The following is an 8801-nucleotide window of genomic DNA, read 5'->3' as shown; positions in this document are numbered from 1 at the left end:
CAAGTGGCTCAGCTGAGGCAGCTCCTCCTGCTGTTGAGCCTCAGCCTGCTGAGAAGGGGGAAAAGGCAAGGTCCTCACCCTCAACCCAGAAGCGGGGAAGTAGTGTAGCGTAGGATTATTTTGAGGTGGCAGATGATCCCAGGTTTGTCATCTGCCAGAACTGCTGAAGGCACATGAGCTGTGGCAAGGACATGAGACACTTCTCCACCACAGCAATGCTGCTACATCTGAGGAGGCACCACTCCCTTGCCCTTCTTCCTGCTCAGCCTGGCACCAGTGAGTGTGCGCCAAAAGGGAAGACTCCCAATCACTCCAAAACCCCCTAACCTCCAAAGCAGAGGCAGGCCACCCTGGACCAGTGGGGGAAAGGTGGACAGAAAGGGAGGTGCATTCCCAAGGTGAGCAAGATCCCCAAAGCATTGGGGAGATGCTTGCTCTGGATAGCCAGCCCTTCTCCCTAGTAGAGTGGCCAGGGTTCAGGTGGTTCATAACACTTCTGGCCCCAATTTACAAAGTGCCCACATGCGCCACATTTTTCAGGGCAGTGGTGCCTTCCCTGTATGAGGCATGCAGGGAGTTCATGAGGGAGGAGCTGTGCAAGGCAGGGCCACTGGTATCCGCTGTGTGGCACACAAGCTGTACCTAATAGCGAGGGATGCCTTGGAGGGGGAAAGGGCTGCTGGTGATGGCACTGCCCCCAGTACTTCTACAAGCCAACTGATTTTGAAATGCAGGAAGACAGTGGGCTGCTTCAACCGCAGCATCAAGGGGGGCAAGTTGTTTTGGGAGAAACAGGCAGAACTGAGTATGCCACAGCACAGAATCATACAGGAGACTCAGTGGAATCCCACATACCTGATGCTCAAAAGGTTGGTGGAGCAACAGAAGGCCATCCATGAGATGGCCTTGCTTGGGGAGATTGGGATCAGCACCCCCCTAAACAGAGCAGAGTGGGGTACCACGTCCCAGATCTTGCTGGTCCTCAAGCCCTTCCTCAAGGCCACTGAGATCCTTAGCACTGGCGATGCCCTCCTCAGTTATCCCCATAGCGAGGGAACCTGTGAGGTCCAACCTGAGGAGGCTTCTAGGAGGAGGCTGATCTGACACCCTGAAGGGGGGGGGGGGGTCAGTTTTGCGGAACCCGGAGGTCATGAGGTAATGACCTAATGCATCTGCTGCAGCTTGCTGATTAGTAAAGAAAAAAAGGGAACAGCCCTAGACTGACCAACGGGCCTGGAAAGTCCCGAGCCTAACCGAATGCAAAGATAACAATTTTTCTTAGAAGTAACAGCTTCCAAAATGAGATAATGGCTTGGCTCTAATCCCAGAAAAGGCAGTAAAGCTAAAAGTGACACCCCACCTTCTGTAGGAAACCAGTAGGAGGAAAGGTATATAAGGTGGAAGCACTGGGGCCCGGGTGGAAATACTTCAGGGAGGACAAGGCTGAGGACCCAATAAAGGAGGTAGTCTCACCACCCTAGATACAGGATGGGGTTCCCAAGACCTATCAGGTAATAACAAGGGATAGGGTGTGGAGTGCCTTTCCTCCAGCCTGACGTGCTTGCAGCTTGTAAGCTTGTTACAGCTTGTTAAAGATAATAGTATCTGTGTCTGTGTTGTTGATTTTCCTTTGCAATAAAGAGTGACTTTTGGATTTTACCTGGTGTGTGACTTGTGGGTTACTCACCTACCCCCTTTGGAAAGGGAGGGAACCCCTAACAAGTGGTGGAGAATGCGGGCATGAGAGACCCCTCCGCAGAACGGCCTGGCCAGCTGTGTCAAAGGAACAATTAACATGTTCACACGCCGGGGAAAAACCATGAGTCTTTCTGAACTTAGTAAGAGAGTACATCCATGGTCCCCCTCCGGAGTAGGGGACCTCAGGTCCCTTGCCGCGGTGGAGGGAATTTTCGCCCAGTGGCAGGTGGGCAGAAAACCAGGGAAGACGGCATTGCTAAAAAGCTCCATCTCTTTGTTGTGGGAAATTGTGGGGGTTTTGTTGCCCTTAGAGGATCCAAGGTCAGAGGAGGGGTGAGAGGTGGTGGCGACTGATCTAGTTGGGGATCAGAACAACCAACCTACCCCCTCCTCTTTGGGAACAGAGGTAGACACAACTCTGCTAGAAAAATCAGAGTTAAGTGCGATTATGAGATCCACAGTACAGCAGGGGGCAGATGACAGGACTGCCGGACAGGAGTGGGAAGTGGTTCCTTGGAAGCCAACCAACCTCCAAACTAAACTGGCCATCTGAATGAAAAATGCAAAGGAAAGCTGGGGCCTGTGGACTAGCAGAGTAGCATCCCAAGGGTTAGATATTTTTTTCACTCCTCAAGAGTCACAAGCAGTGCTAGCAAAGGTCTTTCCAGGGAAACGGTATGAGTCAGCCCAAGCCTTTGCGATGATAGATCACAACAAAACAGGAAATTATACCTATCAGTTAATAAGATATGCAATGAAATCATTGGATCACTGGAAATTGGCCTGAGACCAGCATGCGAGAAAGCCAAAATGGGTAAACTAGGGGAGAACCCTACACCAATTGAGCGGGGACACGTTCATTAAAGCAGCATTTTATAATCAGTTAGACAAAGACCCCCTGTATGTTACAGTAAATGGGACTGCATGGGAAAGCATCCTCTGCAAGGGGACAGGCCCCTTGCATGGTCTCCTGATGCAACAGTACGACACCTGGCAAAACTGTTCCCTAAAGGACATTATTAAGGGGTTGCAGACCGTAATTAACTTATAGTTTCATAGTTTCATAGTTTCATAGTTTCAGGGTCGGAAGGGACCTAATAGATCTTCTAGCCCGCCCCCCCGCCAGGGCGGGAGAACAACCCAAAAACACAAACAAAACCACTCACCCTAAAAACAAAAACGGGACTCAAATGAGTCCAGCCAGGTAAGTATCCAGCCTCTTCTTAAAGATCCCCAGGGTAGGGGCCAGCACCACCTCCCTTGGAAGTTGGTTCCAGCTCCTAGCCGCCCTGACTGTGAAGTAGTTTTTTCGGATGTCCAATCTGTACCTCCTCTCCATCAACTTGTGCCCATTATTCCTTGTTATGCCAGCAGGGGCTAGGGGAAACAGCGTCTCCCCCAAACCCTTCTGGTTCCCCCTAGTGAGTTTATAGACGGTCACCAGGTCCCCCCTCAGCCTTCTCTTGTGGAGGCTGAATAGGTTCAAGTCCCGCAGTCTCTCACTGTAGGGTCTGCCCTGTTGTCCCCGGATCATGCGGGTGGCCCTCCTCTGGACCCTCTCCATGTTGTCCACATCCCTCCTGAAATGGGGCGCACAGAACTGGACACAATACTCCAGCTGCGGCCTGACCAGCGTCGCATAGAGGGGGAGGATCACCTCCCTGGCTCTACTCGAGATGCACCTGTGGATGCACGACAAGGTCCGGTTAGCCCTGCCAACCATGACCTCGCATTGTCGGCCCATGTTCATCTTGGAGTCAATAATGACACCAAGATCCCTTTCCGCCTCCGTGCTCTCAAGTAGGGAGCTCCCCATCGTATAAGTGTGCTGCTGGTTCCTACTACCCAAGTGCAGCACCCTGCACTTGTCCGTATTGAAACACATCCTGTTCCTGTTTGCCCACCCCTGTAACCTATCCAGATCCTTCTGCAATCTCTCTCTCCCTGCTAGCGTGCTCACCTCCCCCCAAATTTTGGTGTCATCAGCGAATTTAAACAGGTTGCTCTCCACCCCAACATCAAGATCGCTGATGAAGAAATTGAACAGCGCAGGCCCCAGGACCGAGCCCTGGGGGACTCCACTACCCACCTCCCCCCAAGGGCATATGATAGGAATAATTTAGGGGTTTTGTCTATTGTAACTGATACAGTGAGACTTGTAATATTGCTTTTTTGGTTTAAAAATTAAGATAGAAATTGGTCAAAATAATTGTTTCCTCTCCCTCCAAAATATCAACTTGTTGTCACTACCCCAATCTAAAATACATTTTGAGTAAAACAAAACACCTGTTTTTGGGCAGGGGGAAGATGGAGGTAATTTTATTGGTTTTTGTGTTTCCAATGCAGCGCAAAATATTGAAGAAAGCCCTTTCCAGGAAGTAGTCAAAATGTTTTACAAAGCATTTATATATTCTATTCCTCCTTTCCTTCATTGAATCTTCCTTAATTCTATGTATTTTATTGATACCCCAACTTCCCCTTTCTCTGTCACTTTTCTGAAATAACAAAGCTATCCATCTCATTTATAACTAAAATCTGGATATCATCTTCAGCTTAGCTCCCCCTATCTCATATCTCAACTCAGAATATGCCTAAATCTTGGCGATGATATGTATACAGCATTTCTAAGACTTAGATTTTCCTTCTCATCCACTAAGGTGAAGTGGGCCTGGATGTGAGATTTGCATTGCAGTTTGATTCCCTCATTTCTCTTCCTCCTCTTTATTCACAATCTGCATTTAAAATAATGCAAATAATGCATAATAAAATGTCCCTTTGACTCCATCTAAAATGCTGCTTCAGTAGTAATATTTCTTCCTCAAGTTGCTTGAATCACATCACACTTAAAACTTTTATGGATCCTTTAGAATCGTAGAGAAGTAGGAACCGAAGGAACCTCCATAGATCATCTAGTCCAGTGGCTACCAACCAGTGGATCTCGATCCACCGGTAGATCTCGGAGCCTCTTGAGATAGATCTTAGAGCCTCTTGGAGTTGATCTAAGGCTGGGGTGGGGGGGCTGAGTGCCTATGTTCATGCACTCATGTGCCCCAGCCCAGCAGGTCAGTCCATCAGGGTGGGAAGGGGCAGGGGCTAGATTGTGGCCCCTGTGTGAGGGATAGTGTAGCAGAAGCAGGAGCAGGGTAAGTTGAGTGAGGCCCTGGCTGGGTGGGACTTACCTGCTGGGGAGGTGCACCCAAATAAATTTTACTCCCTCTGCCTCAATCTGAGCCCCCCTCCTTCCCTTCCCACAGACTTACCTGCTGGGTGGAGGGAGGGGAGTGGTGGCAGCAGCACATGTTAGATCTTGGGTTGCTTTTAAATGCCAAAGGTAATCTCCTACTTAAAAAGGTTGGAGACCACTAATTTATTCAACCCCCTGCCTGAGGCAATATTATCCCAGTCCAAATCCATTGTCTAACCTATTAGCAAAATCTTCACAGTCAACCCTGAGACAATCGCAAGACTGCAACCTAACTAGCCACAGGTAAAGCAGAGGGAACACAGCAACCAACATCCTGCTGTTAGAAAAGGTTGTTAAAATATACTCAAGGGGAGTGTCCAGAGGAGTGGGGACATGCACTGTGCAGCACTGAGCACCTGTCTACAGCTCTGTGCATGACACACACCACAGATGCAGGCATTCCCCACACTACTACATCACTGTTCAGGGTGAGAGGGGTTTGACCCTGGGAGATCCAGGAACCAAATTTCTGCCTTCTCTATCCCGCCTGTCCAGCCTATAGCCCCTAATGTTAACTGCCCAGTCATGGGATGAGTCCCACCATGTCTCTGTTAACCCTACGACATCTGGATTTGAACTAGCTATTCTGAGGGCGAGTTCCTCCTGTTTGTTCCCCATGCTACGAGCATTGGTGTACAGGCATTTAAGGCCTTGCAAGACTGTGTGCCCCCCCACCCCCTGATTAGCCAGACCATCAGGACCCCTGTTACTTACCTTTGCACCCCTTGCCCTGATGGCAAGACCCCCATTACTTACCTTTGCACCCCTTGCCCTGATCGCGTCACCCCCATTACTTACCTTTGCACCCCTTGCCCTCATGGCAAGACCCCCATTACTTACCTTTGCACCCCTTGCCCTCATGGCAAGACCCCCATTACTTACCTTTGCACCCCTTGCCCTCATGGCAAGACCCCCATTACTTACCTTTGCACCCCTTGCCCTCATGGCAAGACCCCCATTACTTACCTTTGCACCCCTTGCCCTGATGGCGTCTCCTCGTCTTCCTGCAGCCCCCTCCCCCGGCGAGTCTAGTTTAAAGCTCGCCGTACGAGATCAGCCAACCTGGAAGAGAAGATACGCTTGCCATTAGGGGAGAGATGAAGCCCATCCCGCCCCAGCAATCCCCCCTCCCGAAAGCATGGGTCGTTGTCAAGGAACCCCAGGCCTGCCCGGCGGCACCAGCTGCGTAAGCGCTGGTTGACCTCACCAATGCAGGTCCCATGCCTCTGTCCCCGCCCCCTCACCGGAAGGAGAGAGGAAAAAACCACCTGCGCCCCCGTCTCCTTCAGCCTGGTCCCCAGAGCCTCGAAGTCCCTCATAATACGGTCAGGGTTGCCTCTTGCCGCGTCGTTTGTACCCACATGGACGACAACCATGGGGTACCGGTCTGCAGGCCGGATGCAGCCCGGGATCCTCTCCGTGATGTCCCTGACCCGAGCCCCAGGCATGACGCAGACCTGCCGTGACATGGGGTCGGGCCTGCAGATCGGACCTTCCAGCCCTCGCAGCAGGGAGTCCCCGATGACTAGGACTTAGCTGGAGAGCACCCAAACTTGAAACAAGTAGAGGTAGTGAAAGGAATGTCGGCAGAATCAAAGAAAATCCCTGACAGCTCTGGATTGAGCTACAGAAAGCAAGAATCCCCTTAGAGCAAATTGATGGAAAACCCACCGGGGCATTGTTTAGGCTTTGGAAAAAGAACAACCTCGAGAAAAAGAACAAAAACTGCTGTGCAGTCGCAGCTGTTCCCTCAGCCGCCCCCCCCCCCCCCCAACTGAAAAGCCCAATGCTCCAATCGGGCTCTACCCCAATCCGAAGAACCTGCACCTAAACTAAGGGGGGCCCAGGGAAGCGAGGGGAAGGACATCCCCTCCCTCAGTCCTGATAGGGCGAGTCTCCGGGGATTCCAAGGGGTACCTATTTACTCAAATCACAATCCAAGGAGAGCAAGTGTCCGGGTGGTTCCTCAGGGACATTGGGGTAAAAGTTACCATTTTCCAACAAGAGCGCCACCCCAAGGGGGGGCATCCCATATTTCTAAAGGGGGGGGGCAGTCTGGGGAAGGAAAATTAAAAGGGTAGTAAAATTTAAAAAACAAAGTCTCCACAGTAGTAACCGCTACCCGCCACCCACTATGGATATTAGAAACCAATGCCCTGAGTCATTGTATTATAAATAGCCCCCCATCAGAGGGTGATAGCCGTCAAAAAGGTAGTCCCCATGTCAAAAGACAGGCCTTGGGTCCAGTCGAAATAAGATATAAAAAACACACACACAAAAATACAGGTTAAAATAAAAAAAAGGAGTAAAGCCAAGTTCTGCTATAACTTCTGTCACAATACAAACTTGTGTTACACCAGTATAAAAAACAAAAACTTTAAATTAAAACTAAAAACCCAGCAGTCCTCTCCAGTTCCTGTGTAAAATACTGCCCAAAATGTACACCCATTTTTACCAAAGTAATAGCTTCAAAAATAAAAACACCATTTAAAAAAATACATACATATTGTCTATAAAATAAAAACAAAAACCTAACCCTTATATAAATATTAATATTAGCAAAAAAAGTTTAAACCCCTAAATCCCATGCTAAGTAAATAACACGATCTAAAAAACTCCTAAACCCTAAAAATATAAACAATAAAAGCAACATAAGTAAATGTATTACCAAAAAAATTCTTAATAAATCCCTATCGTTTACACCAAAAAAGCATAAAAAATTGTATATTAAATAACATCTTTAACCAAAACACAATAGTAATAAATAATGCTATTAAATACCTATATATAACCTCAATAATTTAAATAACTTAAAATAATAAAATTATTTCCCAAGCCCCAGTTAAAAAATGTCACTGTAACGCTACAGCAATTAAAAATAAAAAACACATTTATACACAAGTAACCTATTCCCAATCAATAACTTCAGCAAAAGTCTTCCCAGTAAATTAAACCATGTCATTAAACCCATCATAAAAAACTGTGGACCAAAAATTTAAAATATTAAAAAAATAATTAGTGCCTATAGCAACACTTTAAATAAAAAAGCAAACAAGTCTGCATATAATACATAAAAAGTAAACTAATAAAGCTAACAGCAAAGTTAAAATCAATATCTAAACACCATTAGTATAATATTTTCCTAAAATATAACCCCACATAAAGTAAATTAATAAATTTAATAATACATCTTATAATCATTATATTATTATATATCATTGTATTATACTTTTTAATATATATATTAACCTACTATACTCAAAAACTATATTAAAAAATTAAAAGTCTAAGAAATTATATCAATAAGTATCTTACCTTACGCAATTTTAATTGGCATAAATATATGCAAATACAACCAGTCAAAAAAAAGATTGTGAGGTCCAACCTGAGGAGGCTTCTGGGAGGAGGCCGATCTGACATCCTGAAGTTGGGATCAGTTTCGCGGAACATGGAGGCCATGAGGTAATGACCTAATGCATCTGCTGCAGCTTGCTGATTAGTAAAGAAAAAAAGGGAACTGCCCTAGACTGACCAACAGGCCTGGAAAGTCCCGGGCCTAACAGAATGCAAAGATAGCAATTTTTCTTAGAAGTAACAGCTTGCAAAATGAGATAACAACTTGGTTCTAATCCCAAAAAAGGCAATAAAGCTAAAAGTAAACACCCCCTTCTAAAAAAAACAAACAAACAACCAGTACGAAAAAAAGTATATAAAGTAAAAACATTAAATCCCAAGTAAAACTATATAAAAAAAAAAAAAAGCTAAGAACCCAAAAAAAAAAAAAAAAAAAAGTCTCGCCACCCTGAATGCAGGGTGGAATTCCCAAGACCTATCAAGTAATAACCAGGAATAAAGTATA

Source organism: Alligator sinensis, unplaced genomic scaffold, assembly GCF_000455745.1.
Source record: "Alligator sinensis unplaced genomic scaffold, ASM45574v1 scaffold77_2, whole genome shotgun sequence".
Lineage (NCBI taxonomy): Eukaryota > Metazoa > Chordata > Crocodylia > Alligatoridae > Alligator > Alligator sinensis.
The sequence above is the reverse complement of the archived record's forward strand: the minus strand, read 5'-3'. Positions refer to the sequence as shown.